Source organism: Panthera onca, chromosome A1 (genome assembly GCF_046562875.1).
Source record: "Panthera onca isolate mPanOnc1 chromosome A1, mPanOnc1 haplotype 2, whole genome shotgun sequence".
Taxonomy (NCBI): Eukaryota; Metazoa; Chordata; class Mammalia; order Carnivora; family Felidae; genus Panthera; species Panthera onca.
In genome coordinates, this window is record NC_138339.1 from 88303689 (window position 1) to 88321143 (window position 17455).

Consider the following 17455-nt stretch of genomic DNA (forward strand, 5'->3'; position numbering starts at 1 on the left):
ATAGCAACATTTTTCTAGATATGTCTCCTGAAGCAAGGGAAATGAAAGCAAAAGTAAATTATTGAGACTACATCAAAATAAAAAGCTTCTGTACAGCAAAGGAAACAGTCAACAAAAGACAACAAAACTAAAAGACAACCTACTGAATGGGAGAAGATATTGCAAATGATATATCTGATAAAGGGTTAATATCAAAAATTTATAAAGAACTTACAAAACTCAACACCCAAAAAATAATCCAATTAAAAAATCAGCAGAAGACATGAACAGATACTTCTTCAAAGAAGACATCCAGATGGCCAACAGACACATGAAAAGATACTCAACAGCACTCATCATCAGGAAAATGCACATCAAAACCACAATGAGATATCACCTCACACCTGTCAGAATAGCTAAAATAAAAAAACACAAGTAACAAGTACTGGCAAGGATGTGGAGAAAAAGGAACCCTCATGCACTGTTAGTTGGAATGCAAACTGGTGCAGCCACTGTGGAAAAACAGTATGGCGGTTCCTCAAAAAATTAAAAATAGAACTACTCTACAGTCCAATAATCCCACTCTGGGTATTTACCCAAAGAATACAAAAGCACTGATTCTAAAGGATACATGCACCCTTATGTTCATTGCAGCATTATTTAAAATAGCCAAATTATGGAAGCAACCCAATGTCCATTGACAGATGAATGGATAAAGAAGATATAGATATAGACATAGATATAGATATAGATAGACATATAGATACACACACAATGGAATATTATTCAGCCATAAAAAATGAAATCTTGCTATCTGCAACCACATGGATGGAGCTAGCGAGTATAATGCCCAGTGAAATGTCAGGGAAAGACAAATATGATTTCACTCAATACATGGAATATAAGAAGCCAAACAAAAGATCAAAGGGAAAAAGAGAGAGAGATAAATCAAGAAACAAACTCAACTGCAGAGAACAAACTGATGGTTACAAGAACGAGGCGGGTGGAAGGATGGGTGAAATAGGTGAAGGAGATTAAGAATACACTTACTGTTTTGGCAGCATCTGAGAGAATGAAGACCATTCTCATCAATCAAACGACTGACATTCCAGAAAATGCTGACATCACTCTTAAGGGACCCACTGTTTTGTAAAGGGTCCTAGAGGAACCCTGTGAAGGGACTTCAGTCACATCATTGTAGAGCTCGGTGTTCTTGGAAAGAAAAAGAGAAGGCTCCAAGTTGACAAATGGTGGGGAAATAGAAAAGAATTGGCTATTGTTGTTTGCACCATCTATAGTCATGCACAGAACATGATGAAGGGTGTTACACTAGGTTTCCATTACAAGATGAGGTCTGTGTATGTCACTTCCCCCATCAATGCTGTTATTCAGGAGAATGGTTCTCTTATTGAAATTTGTAATTTCTTGGGTGAAAAATACATCCACAGGGTTCAGATGAAACCAGGTATTGCTGGTTCAGTATCTCAAGCCCAAAAAGAAGAGTTAATTCTTGAAGGAAATGACATTGAACTTGTATCAAACTCAGCTGCTTCGATTCACAAAGTCACAGCAGTTAAAAACAAGGATATCAGAAAATTTGGGGATGATATCTATGTTTTTTTTCTTTTTTTAATTTTCTTTTTAATTTTTTTAAAATTTACATCCAAAGTAATTAGCATATAGTGAAACAATGATTTCCGGAGTAGATTCCTTAATGCCCCTTAACCATTTAGCCCATTCCCCCTCCCACAACCCCTCCAGCAACCCTCAGTTTGTTCTCCATATTTATGAGTCTCTTCTGTTTTATCCCCCTCCCTGTTTTATATTATTTTTGTTTCCCTTCCCTTATGTTCATCTGTTTTGTCTCTTAAAGTCTTCATATGAGTGAAGTCATATGATTTGTGTCTTTCTCTGACTGACTAATTTCACTTAGCATAATACCCTCCAGTTCCATCCACGTAGTTGCAAATAGCAAGATATCATTCTTTTTGAGCCTTGTGATACATTTTTTTTTTCAGTTTACTTATTTATTTTGAGAGAGACAGAGACTGTGCAAGTGAAGGAGGAGCAGAGAGAGAGGGTAAGAGAGGATCCCAAGCAGGCTCCATGCTGCCAGTGCAGGGCCACATGCGGGATTTGAGCTCACAAAACCATGAGATCATGACTTGAGCCAAAATTGAGAGACGCTTAACTGAGCCACCCAGCTGCCCCAAGACTTAGTGATATTTAAAAGATGCAATGAGGGGTGCCTGGGTGGCTCAGTCGGTTAAGCAGTCGACTTCAGCTCAGGTCATGATCTCGCAGTCCGTGAGTTCGAGCCCCGCGTCAGGCTCTGTGCTGACAGCTCAGAGCCTGGAGCCTGTTTCAGATTCTGTGTCTCCCTCTCTCTGCCCCTCCCCATTCATGCTCTGTCTCTCTCTGTCTCAAAAATAAATAAACGTTAAAAAAAAATAAAAGATGCAATGAAAGCTGTATTGATTTGGGGGGGAAAAGAATATACTTATCGTGATGAGCCCTGAGTAATGTATAGAATTGTTGAATTACTATAATGTACACCTGAAACTAATATAACAATGTATATTAAGTATACTTGAATTAAAATTAAAACGTTAAAAAAGTAGATGTATTTCATTGATATGTTGTATTTTAAAATGAAAAAACAAAATACAGTATCTACTAAATGCATCTGCCCCAAAAGTTGACATTGAAAATATAGCTATAAATATGAAATAAAAATGGAATTTAAAAAAAGGAGGAGAGGGAGAAGCCCAGGAAGAAGAAGAAAAGAAAAAATGTTAAGGATTATTATTGGGTGATTTTGTAATCATTTTGAAATTCAAAATGTTTTTAAATTGAATTTTCTGTGTCTTAGGTCTTTTAAAGATTACACCATATTTGCAGTCAACTGATAATATATGGATTTTTTTGGTATGAGGTTTCTAATGTATTAATATTCTTTACTTTTTAGATAAAAAACTCGAATGCATGATTAGGGGAATATATTTTACATTTTGATGAAAGAATAAATTATGTGGACTGAATGAAACTTTGGGGGCTCATGACTTAAGTATTATTTAAAAGTCTTCTCTAGAATTACTTTAATTGGTTATGAGTTCTCAGAAATAAAGTATATCCTTGAAAATATAATCACTAAGCTATCAATTTTAAATATTTATTTTAATTATTTAAAGAAAAACTGATCTCTTTGTCTCAAAATCCTTCACTTAAGCAGAAGCACTCCTATTTTATATGCTAGGTACAATAGCAGGTAGGTGTGGTGGACATCACTGCTACTCCACAGTCTTTCCAACTCTCCTCCCCTTCTGGCACGTGAAATCATTGTTTTTCTACCTCCTTGAAGTTAGGTGCAGTCATGTGTCTTGCTTTGGCTAATGTGCAGAAGAGAAGTGCACCACTTGTAGGTGGCATTAAAGAGCCTGTTCATTACTCTTTATGTTTTCTCTTCCTTTTTTTTTGTGTTGACCTAGGAGGGTGCATGTTTCATAGAGTAAATGCTTCAGACAGTCATCCATGGAAGACAGGTTTCCAGGACCTGCAGACTTAGGGTGAGCAAGAAATAAAGTTTGTTCCATTTTTCACGAAGACTTGAGAGTTGTTTGTTACTACAGCATAATCAAGACCCTCTGATTATAGTTGGTAAATCAAAAAAGGTGGTTAAAACAAAGAATCTTAAACATACTGCATATGTAATTCTGATTAGTTTTAGTTTATAATAAGTAGGTGTGTATAAAATAATAAATATTTTTGTTGTTGTTAACCAACAGCTTTCCTTTGAATATGAATTTGTCAACCTGAGTTCCATGCTGTCTTTCTCTCATTACCACATAGATCATGCTTTGTATGTGATTTTTCCCTGGAACAAAGAGGTAAGGACCTGGGAGATGCATTCTGAGTGAATACTCTCCTGGCTTTTTACGTTGACCCCTTGCAAACATTTTGCACTTGTCTCTCTCCTTTAGGGTTTAGGTAAAGGGGATTAAGAGGTACAAACTTCCAGTTATAAAATAAATAAGTCATGAGGATGAAAATACAGCATAGAAAACATAGGTAATAATATTGTAATAACATTGTGTGGTGACAGATGGTAACTACACCTATCATTGTGAGAATTATGTAATGTATAGAATTGTCAAATCACTGTGTTTTACACCTGAAACTAATATAACATTGTATGTCAACTATACTTCAATTAAAAAAAAAAAAACCAGACACTTAAAAATATAAGCCTACTTTGACGGCATTTTTTACAGACTTACCTTTATCAAGTCTTTCTAAAACACTCTCCTTAGTTTTCATATGAATATCTGTCATTTTCACACTCTTGTTCATCAATATATGTGGTATTTAATGAAATTGTTTAACTTTAATAACAAGTATTAATGGTAGAAAATATTAGGAATCAACACAACTGTTTCTTAACAAGCACGTAATTCATTCAGCTAGAGTAGAAGACTAAAGAATACTAGAGAATAACCTACTGATCATGAGTTTTGCTGCAGAGAGCACCAGTCCAGGCTTTACATTGGAGCCTAGAGAATCAGTATATTGGACACAAATCTGGTACATCTCAGGAATTCTAAATGACCTTCTTCCTTCTCCCTCTTAGGTGGCACCCACTCACACTAAGTTACCTTTCGTCTTGGGAAAGAAACTGAAGAGGTTTTCTCATAGTCTGGCTAGGAAATAGTGGAGCGAAAGTTCTAACCTAGACAGACTGATTCCTAACCAGGGTGAGAGAGGACAGGAAAATACTGAAATGGAGTTTGAGGCACATGATAGAAATAAGACAGCCTGGGTAGGAATGCTGATGCCAGATCAGAGGCTCTCTAAACAATTGCTCAGAAATTAAGCAGCCTCCAGGTAAAGTAAATCAGAGTGTAAACCTGCTCCTTTTGAAAGAGGAGCTATTTCTGCTTTTTATAATAATTTCTGCAGATGGCTGGAGTTTTCAAATGTTATTTCATTTATCCAGCCATTCAACAAATATTTAATAAATACCTGCTGGGCCATGGGAGATTTTAGGCACTGTGGATATACAGATATAATTAAGGTAAAGCCCAAACATTAAGAAATTTATTAGACTGATAGAGAAGACTGACAAGTACTCAAAAAACTAGAATAAAATAACAATAAACATGGGGTGTGAGCAGCACAGAGGAGTGTATCAAACGCCTTGCCTGCGGCTAGAGGAGTGGAGAGACATCCCAGAGACAATGAAGAAGAGTAGAGTCCTGAGCACTGGACATCATTTTTCTAGGAGACAAGGGGAGGAAAGGACATTTTAGGCAGAAGGAATAGCACACAGCAGGAAATGGAATCATGAGTATAGTGCATTCCAGAAACAGCTGTTAACGTGGTAGATTTAGAGTATGGCCAGATGAACCATATAATTCACCCACAAAACCAGGATGATACTTCTGAGAGTGAAATGGGGGTGCTTTTCATAATTGCTCTGGGACAACAGGAACAAACAGGCACTGTCCCAGGTAAACTAGGATGTTTGGTCACCCCAAGGGAGGAGGCTACAGAATGGGAAGGGTTTAGGAATCACTTAGACTTGAATTTGAAACAAGTCTTGGATGGTCAGAGGCAGAGTGACTGTGTTCAGTCAGTTATTTGGCTGACAATTTCCTGTCATCTGTAAAATGGAAATAATTTCTTCCTTGTAGGTTTGTGCTATGACTGTATGCGATAACACATATAATGCAGCTAGTATAAGCTAGATTATACTATGTGCCCAATAAATGTTTCCCTGGTGTCTACACTACCCCCACCATAGGACAGAGAAGGAGGATGAGGCTGGAGGGTTAGGCAAGTATTAGATTTCCATAGATCTTTTATATCATGCTAAGGAGTTTAAATTTAACCTGGAAAAAATAAGCAGAGGATTTATCCAATCATATTTGTGCTTTAGAAATTTGAGTCTGGCTGCAATGTTTAAGATGTATAGCAAGGCAGTGAGTCATACTGAGGAGCTCCTGATGACCTCTGGCACTACAAAACTTTGAGATCTTCATATTTTTGGAGGAGACTTAACCTCTGCAGATGTTGGAAAATGGGGGTGGGTACAGCCTATCACTGTCTGGAGGAGTGGGAGGGAGAGCCAGCAATGGTGGTTTAGAATGGGAAGTTCTGACAACTCCCTAAAATCAGGTTCTCAGTGTAGTTCCAGACCTGCAGCATCCGGGAACTTGAATTTGCTACAAAAGCAAATTCTAAACACTAAGTAGACCTACTGAATCAGCAAGTCGGCAGTGGGGGGGGGGGGGGGGTGTCCAATGATCTGTGTTTTAAACAGCCTGCTGGGATATTCGGATAGATATGAAAGTTTGGTAAATCCAATTCAAAGTATCCTGCAAGGCTAAAAATTAAATAGGAGATCGAGGTCTGTGAATCAAGAATAGTAATGAATATGTCCCTAAACTAAGGGAGAAACAGAGGTAGGCATTGAAGCCAAAATATAAAGCCAGGGATTTGGAGTACCAGGGAGATAAAAAGAAGGCACCCCTAATTGAGAAAATAAACAAGCAGTTGAGATGGTCTTTGGGAAACACCTGGAATAAGTATTATAGCTTATTTTAGTTTCCTGCTGTAACAAAGCACCACAAACAGGGTGGCTTGAACAACAGAAAATTATTCTCTTATACCTCTGGAGGCTGGAAGCCAGAAACCAAGGGCTGCCTGGGTGGCCTGGTTAAGCATCCGACTTCGGCTCAGATCATGATCATGACGTCGCGATTCTGCGTCGGGCTCTGTGCTGACAGCTCAGAGCCCGGAGCCTGCTTCAGATCTGTGCCTCCCTCTCTCTGCCCCTCCCCTGCTCAAGCTCTGTCTCTCTGACTCTCTCTCTCAAAAATAAATAAACATTAAAAAAATTAAAATAAAAAAAAAGAAGCCAGAAACCAAGGTGTCAGGAGGGCTATGCTGTCTCTGAAGCTCTAGGTAGAACCCTTCCCTGCCTCGTTCTAGTTTCTGGTGGTGCTCCACCCTTGGTGCTCCATGACTTGCAGGTGCAACACTCTGACCATGGCCTTCTCTGTGTGTGTCTCTCCCTCCACGTCTCTTCTTACAGCTCACAGTCATCTTGGATTGGAGTCCATTCTGAAAACCTCATCTTAACTAATTACATCTGCAGCATTACTATTTCCAAATCAAGTCACATTCTGAGATACTAGGAATTAACACTTAAACATATTTTGGAGGCAGAACTAGGACATAAACCAGCCCATAACCCATAAACCAGCTCTTATAAGCTGGCACTGCTTAGTTTGGGTCCCCTGAGAATGACCCTGAAACAGAGATTCGTGTTTAAATAGTTTATTTGGCAAGTCCAAGAAAATACCTTAGAGAAGTGGGAAGGTGGGGCAGGGAAAAAGAAGGCATTCAAGAAAGTGTGTGGGCAACTGGGGCTTAATCTGTTAGAGAACTCTGGGAAACATATAGAACCTATGCCTCGAACACAAAACAAAACCCATGCCTCAGAGGGGACTCAGGTGTTTTTATAGCCCCAGATGAGGGTACTCAGGGGTGCCATGAACTCTTAGGCATTTCCAATCTGCTACAAGCAAAGGAAGAATATGTCTTACTGGCCAGGAAAGCCCTTAGGTAAAGAGATGCTGGCAGTTGTCAGTCAGGCCAACATACGCAGAAATGGTCAAGACTGAGGGCGGAAGTAACAGAGGCATCTGCTATAAGTGGAAGGTCTGGCTTTAGAAAAGTAGGATAAAATAAGGAAATAAATAAATGCAAACCTCACACATAAGTCAGCAAATTAATGGGTCAGGAAGTCTATACAATATAAAATGGCCAATTTGACTTTTAAAATTTCTCACTGAGTTGAGTTGATTTTGTTTACTCTAGACCAAAGCTTTATAGCCACGGAACTGTAAAACAACAACAACAACAACAACAAACAAAATAGGGAAGGAAGGAAGGAAGGGAGAAAGATTTTATATGATTTTAATTATTGTAAAATTACTGATGAGACTATTTGGAGCTTTTCAAGATAGTTCATTTTTCCAGGGTTGGGAGAATTAAACAACAACAACAACAAAAGGAAAAGTAGGGAGAGATTCTCACAGCTTCCTACACCTCAGAAGGACACACCTGGACAGAGAGAATCTAAATAACCTGCCCATGATCGTTTAATGAAGTATAGAAATGTCTGGAAACAACGTTTTCTGCTTTGGCTTCTTTTTTGCTTCTTTAGCTCCTCAGCTGTGTCTAACTTATCTGGAAGACTAATATAAACTGAACTGGTATATGGTGCTCTTTTCTAAAGTGGCACAGTAGTCGGGGCGCCTGGGTGGCGCAGTCGGTTAAGCGTCCGACTTCAGCCAGGTCACGATCTCGCGGTCCGTGAGTTCGAGCCCCGCGTCAGGCTCTGGGCTGATGGCTCGGAGCCTGGAGCCTGTTTCCGATTCTGTGTCTCCCTCTCTCTCTGCCCCTCCCCTGTTCATGCTCTGTCTCTCTCTGTCCCAAAAATAAATAAAAAACGTTGAAAAAAAAAAAATTAAAAAAAAAAAAAAAAAGAAAAATAAAGTGGCACAGTAGATTTCTTAGTATTAAGGGTTTTTTTTTAAGTTTATTTATTTATTTTGAAAGAGAGAGAGAACACTAGTGTACATGCATGTGTGAGCCAGGGGTGGGGTGGGGGGAAGAGTAAGGGGAGGGGAGAGTTGGGGAGAGAGAGAGAGAGAGAGAGAGAGAGAGAGGACAATCTCAAGCAGGCTCTGCAATGTCAGTGGGGCTCCATCTCATAACCGTGAGATCATGACCTGAGCCGAAATCAAGAGTCAGATGCTCAGCGGACTGAGACACAGGCGTCTATTAATGTTTATTTTTAAGGTGGACACCTCACATTTTTACATAGGTAGAAGTTAATGCCACCATTATCTTATTTAAAAAAAAGGAAACTGAGGCTCAGAGTTTTTTTGCTTAAGGTCATACAGCAGGTTTTTAATAGAATCAGGATTACAATTCAAGATTTTTTTTTCTCTTTTATCTGCATTCTTTTCAACTAAATACAACTATTTTCTGGTTATTTGGGAAATATATATACATTATGATCCAGCCATGGAGATTGCTTTCATAAAATATACTTCACTGGGGTTAGAGGCACTCCAACATAATTTGACCTTCTCATATTTGAACTGGGTGCCAGGAAAGTGGCAAATGTCAAAAAAAGTGTTTTTCTTCTTCACATATTGTGCTTTGTAACTCAAACATTTTGCATACAGAATGATGTTTCTTACCAATATAGTAATAAAAAATCCAGTGTGGTTAAATCATAATAACTTCAAATGATAACATAATTGAAGTTGTATGCAAAAAAGTTTAGCTAACAAAGAATAATTTTCAACACCAGAATAGCTAGCTGGTCCTGGAATAGTCAACGGAGGAAAGAGAATCCAATTATTACATTCCCAACATAGTATTTAATGGAGAATCAAAGCTTTATAGGCTCATAATTTATAATCATCTCATGCAAAAAAAATCATGAAAATTATACTTGTGAGAAAATTTCAGTAAAGTTATACAAATAGATACAGATTTTATATTTTCTTTTGGCAATGATTAAAGTTAGAAGGAAAATTTTGTGTGAATCTCTAGATTCTTATAGATACAGTTTCAAATCCTGTCTCCCACCTATTAGTAGGTGGGATTGTCCTGTGTTTTGTCATCTGTATTCTCAAACTGTCCTGTGTTTTGTCATCTGTATTCTCAAACTTTTATCCCCATCTGCTAATGTAATGCCTGCCATACATTAAATGCCATTAAAAACTCATACTCTAAATAAAACTACTTGTAAGGATTATCAAGATAAATGACAAAGTCTGATATATTAAGTAGATACTCAATAAAAAATATTTTTATTCCCAGTCATGGTATGTGTTCTTTGTGCTATAGTATGGTACATGTTGGGAGAACTATGGAAAGACAGAGACTTTGGAATTAGACACACTGGGATTTATAAATCACAAATGTGCTACTTTGCAATGTAGTGACTATGGACACATAAATTAACTTCTCACAAACTCAGTTGTTTCTTCTCTACAATAAAAAACAGGAACAGTAAGCCTTCAATGTTGAGAATCAAATTAGCTTATGGATATATGTGGTTCTTTGATTTTAGTTTTTTTCATTTCTAAAATGGGAATTCTGGGGCGCCTGGGTGGCTCCGTCAATTAAGTGCCGACTTTGGCTCAGGTCATGATCTCGCGGTCCATGAGTTCAAGCCCCACATCCGGCTCTGTGCTGACATCTCAGAGCCTGGAATCTGCTTCAGATTCTGCGTCTCCCTTTCTCTGCTCCTTCCCCACTTGTGCTCTGTCTCTCTCTGTCTCTCAAAAATAAATAAACATTAAAAAAAAATAAAATAAAATGGGAATTCCATTCTTTACTATCTTAAAATGTTGTTATGAAGGCCAATTTAAATAATGTATTTGAAAGTGAGTTTTTTAGAAGTCTAATTATTATAAAAATGTTAATTTTTATCACTAAAATTTTATTAAAATTATTAAATATTGTATCATTATTATCACTAAAATCTTTAAAATTAAAATATAATCTAAACATAATTTCTGATGAATAGTAATTTCTCCTATGAAGTGTATGCTTAACTTCCAAATTTAATCAGATCATGGAGTTGTTGAATATTATACCTTATGATTCAATATTTAAAACTTATTTGTAAGGGGCACACTGGGTGGCTCAGTCAGTTAATCGTCCAACTCTTGGTTTCAGCTCAGGCCATGATCTCCCGGTTCATGGGTTTGAGCCCCAAATGTGTAGAGCCTGCCTGGGATTCTCTCTCGCTCCCTCTCTGCCCCTTCCCCCCACCCTGTGGTCATGTCTTCTCTCTTTCTCGCTCTCTCTCTTAAATATAAAAAAATTTAAAACTTTTTTGTGAATATTTAAGTTTCTAGCAAACCAAATATATCTATCTGCTAATGATTATTAACATTATGATTTTATTTTTATTTAAAACATTTTTTTAACGTTTATTTATTTTTGAGACAGAGAGAGACAGAGCATGAACGGGGGAGGGTCAGAGAGAGGGAGACACAGAATCTGAAACAGGCTCTAGGCTCTAGGCTGTCAGCACAGAGCCCGACGCGGGGCTCGAACTCACAGACTGCGAGATCGTGACCTGAGCCAAAGTCGGCCACTTAACCGACTGAGCCACCCAGGCGCCACTATTTTTATTTTTAAAAGTTTCCTTTAATTAGTCAGCTCTACTCTATGTTAAATAATGATTTAATTGGTAAAGTGCCATTTTACATTACTTTTTAAGGTCTCACTGCTTTTTGAAATCATAACAGTGTAAAATGTTTTCCTGTAATGAAATTAACAAATTAGAAATATTGATTAATTCCAGTGGCTGAAGCCCCACAGGTAATTTCTGAATTGCAAGGTCCCTGCCCTGATGACACTTATATATGAAGTAAGATAAAAGACAGACGAGACTAACGTTGTCAGCAAAATATACATAAAGGAATGTAGTCTAGTGGGATATTAAAGCAAAGAGGGTAGGAAAGGGTGGCGGGTGGGTAGTGGGCTGTGCAAAAAAGGAGAGCTGGGAATGGCCTGGCATGTTCAGAGACTTGGGCCTTGGAAGTTATAGTCAGGCAATGGTGATGAGAAGAAACAGGAAATAAGTTGCTTGTGGGAGTCCGTGTTTCCCAGGCTTAAGAGGCAATGAATAGACACTTAGGATTTTTAGCTGAAGAATTACCAACTAAAAGTGAAGTTCTGGGGGATTAACTTGTCAGTGGCTTCTAGAGCTGAATAGAGTGGAGAAAGAGAACAGCTTCGAGGAATGTCAATAATTTGGGTATGACCTGAGTATGATGACAGTCATGGATTAAAGGTCAAGAAGCGAGTTACTACAGAATATTAAAACCTGTACTTATCAGGTGATCCAACAGGAATATAAGTTTGTCAGACAGGGGAGAAAGTTTGGAATTTCTTTGAGGGTGGCGGCTCGAGTGGGTAAAGGCATTGTGGATGATGTGACCCACTCCGGTATAGAATCGTGTCTAATCTCATGGGGCATCAAATTATAATAGTCTTTAACAGACTAGGGCTGGAGTCGCAAAAGTGGACTAGTTCTGTGAAGGAGAAAGCATGGGCTTGTACAGCTAACCCTGGTTTCAGATATGGAGCTCAGGGAAACAGACTTGGTGTGCCATAAATTTCCCCTTGATATTGTAGTCCCCTTGTATTGAAAGCTTTTCTCTAAGAGCCCCTCTTGTTCAAATTACCAGGTAAACTTTCTAGTTATGAAAGTCATTTCTAGCTATTTCAACCTTCACACGTCAACCAACACACTTACACTCTGTTAAGTTGAACACCAAGAAAAGTTGTCGTTTTTCACATTTATTGTAACGGAATGTTCTTTGCAATGCTTTAGCTATGGCCACCTAAATGTCAACATTGTTAACAACACTGTCTCTAAATTAGACACCTCCGGGAAAGCTCTTTTAGTTGGAAGACTTTGCATGTTATAATACTTCCTATATTTGAATGTATTATTAATAAGAGGTAGCTAGCTTCCAAAGTATATGTACTTCCAGCCTCAGAAAGATATTTCCATTATTTTCATCATCTGGGTTTAAATTCAGCTTTGTATTTAAAAGTTTTATGATTGATTCAGAAAATGAGTGAACACAACCCAAAAGAATTTTAGGATTTTAGTGTTTAAAATACCTTTTGCCAGTCTCGGAGTTGATTTTAATAAAAACACAACTGCAGACAATTGTCTATATTAAAAACATTAAAAAACATCCAGCTGTGTCCAGCTGTTTTGTCAGTTTAAGGGATCAGGATTTCTTCTTCCCTGCAAAAATGGAGCTTTGGGTTTGGGGCTTTATCCCCCCTATGCTCCTATGGTATCTCTTTCTCATGGTATCCACCTTAGAAAGTTATGTGAGAAGATTTTGGGGCCATGTGTTTGTGTGGTGCAAGGCAATTGAGAATATGGGTTCCTTTTTCCCTTCGGCTTTACACAAGTCATTTACATATTGAGCTCCCACAGTCATCTCCATTAGTCTTCCTCACTTCCTCTCAGTGCCTCCTCCAGGTGGGTTCTTAAGTCACTGAGGAAAATATTTCCTATCGTTAGCTGTGTTCCCCTTTCAGACATCCAAAAGCTACTGGACAAGAAGCAGTTCTTTTGTGCCTATTGAATTTCTTAAAAAAACAAAACAAAAAAACCCTTCTTACCTTTTTTTGTCATTGAGCTAGGAGAGAAGTCCAAGAGAAATTTATTTGTGCTCTCAAAGTCATACGATTCTTTAAAGTTATGATTGTTCACAGGAGCCTAGGCAGCTCAGTTGGTTAAGCGTCAGACTCTTGGTTTTGGCTCAGGTTATGATCTCACGGTTTGTGGCTTGGAGTGTTGCATCTGGCTCTGCACTGTCAGTGCTTGGGACTTTGTCTCCCTCTCTCTCTGCCCCTCCCTTGCTCATGCTCTCTCTCTCTCTCTCTCTCTCTCTCTCAAAGTAAATAAATAAACTTTTAAAAGATAAAAAAATAATATTATGATTATTTAAAGTTATGTGCATTCTTCGTTAGCAGCTCACATTTACAGTTTCTAGTATTATTGTTATCCCAATGTTAGAATAAAAATTTGCACGTGTAAAACCTAATACTTTTCAGTTGTTCAGGCATTGAGAATAGGATTTCTTACCCACACTCATACAAACATCCACAACGAGTAGCAACTAATCCAAGTTTTAGGAACTCAGTAAGGATTTATTTCCCAAATAAAAATAAATGAGTGTTGCTGATTTTCTTCCTTTTTACATACGTGGACAGACTTTAAGATATATAATTGAAATAGAATCTATATTTAAAGTTAACATAACAAAATACTATATCTCTACTCTCTATGTATCTATTTCAACATGTACATTTACTTGCAGCTATAACTACATATACACGTGTTTTATATGCAAACATATTTAATTTATTAGCACTGAATTGATTCCCCCAGTCTTCCCAGTATTCAGGCAGCGACATGGTTTAAAGATTAATTATAGTTTCCTTGATATCGAAAACTGAACACTTAACTGAAATTTAGAATTAGAGTTACATCTAGAGTCTTCATTGATGTCTCCTTTCTAATTACAGCAAAATGTAAATTGCAAGATAACAACTGAATGTTTCATTCTGTCGTGCTTCACATTGCCTCAAGAGTATGTGTGCTGAGTTGGTATAAGAGCGTTGATAAATATTAGCCAATAACTTGTCCAGCTGCTAATGTAAAGCATCTGCTCAAGTGCAAAACTCTCCTTCCTGGAAGTGAAAACGTGCAGGTAGGCTGGGCAGGTGAAATTTCTGCAACAGCAGCGCCCTTCAGGCCCAGGCAGCAGGAGGACACTGCAGAGAATGCCTCGCTCTTCCATTAGAATTGCTTTGGAGCTTATCCAAAAATGAAGACAATTGATCAATACTGCCCTAAACAATTATTTTTAACAAGAATATTGTAAGTTTTCAGTCTAAAAATGACATGTAAAGTATGTATCTGCATTCTGATTCTCCTCAAGCACTCTTACGTGCTACTGACCTCAACGATGAAAAAACAGGAATCGATTCATAACATCACTGTGTATTGGAGCAGCCAAAAGAAGTTGCTAAATCCAGTCCCAAATTAAATTAATGGAACGATTTTTCTAAAGTACGTTCTTGATCACTGGAGATTGCACCCATGCGAGATCACTCGCATGATTTGAGTCCTTTACGTGCACTTGAACTTGAGAACCTCTGCAGGAGTTTTTGCCAGTCCCGGAAGGTTTGCGACTTTTCAGCACCGTGCTGTAGAATGTCTCCTTCTCCACCTATAATAATTACTGTTATTTTCAAGCTATTGTAAATTGAGCACGGCATCATTTATTTGATCAAGCTCTCCTGGCTTGTGTCACTTTAGCCCATTGTTCTCTTTGGCAGGTAAGTCTAATCCTATAGCTTTTTAACTTCAAGCCTAAAAGAGGAAAGCAGCACAGCCTGCCATGGCCAAGACATAAATGAATCTAGTTCATCTAACTCAAAGTGCCATGTTGCCTTTAGCATGATCCAAGTCACGAATGCTACCTTGTGTTCCTGGGCTTCCCTTCTATTTAGAGTAACTTTCAATTTCACACACTAACACTCTGTGCCAAAATCGAGTCTGTGACTGAATCGTGGAAAAGATGTAATTATTGCTTAGTTAGGTGCCTGCTCCATTGGATGGCCATGAGTCACTTTTGTCCTCTTCTTTCTTTCATTCTTTCTTTCTTTTTTTTGTCACACGGCTCCTGTCCTTTAGATTCCTTCTCTCTGTGTAAAGGGCAAAGTCTCTCTAGACTGTTCCCACAGTGTCCTCAGTCCAATAGGTTACAAAGGTACTAACACACACACACACACACACACACACACACACACACACACAAAAGTGGTACCCTTGGGAAAATCCATTTCTTCTGGGGTTGTTCCTGTTCCAATGAATGTGGACTTCTTTGAGCTGACAAATATGTTTAGCAACATCTCCGTACAAATGAGTACAGGTTATTTCATTCAGAGTCCAGGGAAAAAGCCTTCCCTTCCTGGATATGCATGAGGTGATGAATACACTCTTTTGGAACAAGGAAGCTTTATTTAAAAGACTCTTTGGATGCTGCTGAGTACCCTAATGAGCTATCCAGGGTGGTGCATCAGTGTGGGAGCCATCAGAGAAGGCCCCTACTCTCTGTTCACTAGCCCTGCTCTCCTTTGTTGTTGACTCACCAGTACTCGTCACTCCCCTGACTGAGTAGAAGAAAAAAAGTGACTTTCATTGTATAGCCCAAACCACCAAAGTCATCAGTTTTATATATGGCAAACACTGGACATAGGAACCTGATCTCTTGCTGCTTATGCCTATGAGGGAATCTCTCCTGGTAGGGATTTTGCGACTCCAAAAACAGATGCAGAAAATCTCAGTCTGAAAGCGTGAGGGACATGCTTGTGTGTGAAGTTCACCCTGTTTAATGAACCTTACACCACTGGTGAATCTGTTTGGATACAGTTGGCCAGAATGGATCTATACAAATAAAGTGAATAGTTAAGACAATGATCTAGATCACTTGGGCCCCAACTGCCTATTTCAGGAGTCATTGCAGAGTTTGCGTTAGAAAGATAATGCCTCAATTCTTCACTTCATGTGACATTTGCAGATTTGGTTTTAATGGAAATGTTTTCTTATCCTAATAGTCATGGACTTAAATTCACACTGCAGTTTGTTTATTTGAGACACAATTTATAATCACACATCTCTAAATTTACAATATTTTAGTAACATAGAGCCTGTGGAGAAAAAATAATCCAAAATTAAATCAGCTTCTAGATGAAGGTGAAATAAGTCTCTTGCTTAAAATATACAGATATTTAAGGTCAGGTGTGAGGGGTTTTTTTTTCCACCCGATTTATGTCAATTGTTGCCTTCAGTCCCCATTTGCCTTTTTGTGTATAATAATGATCTAACCTGGTACCATGCTCCAAAACACTACTACATCTACAGACACCCAAGAAATATGTATCTGAGGCTACACGAGTACAGATAATGTATTTTTGTAGAATGTCATTTGTGCCAAAGTATCATGAAACCCCGCGTGGTTGATTTGATTACAAGAAAGACAAGTAAGCATGTTACCCTGTTTCCTTCAGCTGGCAGCTGCCGATGTGGGCAATTCCAGGCAGAGAGTATCCTCAGTCCTTGAACATAATTTTACTCATGGAACTGAGAAGCTCAGTGACTTTGTGTGACACTCAACCATGCCTTCATGTTTTTGCTCCCCCTGCCTATATAATACGTTTCCTTTTAAGTGACAGGCTGAAAACTTGTGGCAGAGAGTAGAAATGAGTGAGAAAAGTTGTCTACAGGTAAACCCAAAAACTCACAACACAATTCTCATACTTTTGAAAAAGAAAATTACAGTTCTTCTCTCAAAATTAGGCAGCCAGGGTGAATTGCAGAATGTTTTATAATATACACCTAAAACCTGTACCTTCTGAGACAAGAAGAAAAAAGCCTGTTTCCTCTGGCCCATTAGCAGCTACTCGAATTTTGGCACTCTGTTCTGTTTGTTTTTAATTGAAACCTCAGTTATAATGAACCCATTGTGAGTAAGGGTGGAATGCCACTATCTGAACGCAGATCAGTTTGCCTGGAGTTTAAATGCAGGAGTATATTATGAAAGAGCAAATATCACATGCAGCTGACACCTTCCATACGAGTCCTTAGTAACCACGTGTCCACTATATAAAATTGGAGTTGGTGATTTAGATCTCTGTACTTAAAAAGGCAGCTCCCAAAACAAATGAAAATAGCGTTTGAGGGTGCAGTGATGGAAGCAATATGGAAATCGGCTAAGAAAGTAAACTCCTGTTGTGTATTCCTGTGCTTGTGTCCAAGGTGCTAATTACACTAAAGACA

General features: G+C 38.3%; 1 pseudogene; it reads left to right on the top strand.

The window, feature by feature from the left end:
- Positions 1-838: 838 nt before the first annotated feature.
- LOC132680397 (large ribosomal subunit protein uL6 pseudogene) lies at positions 839-14414 on the top strand (annotated as a pseudogene).
- Positions 14415-17455: the final 3041 nt, after the last annotated feature.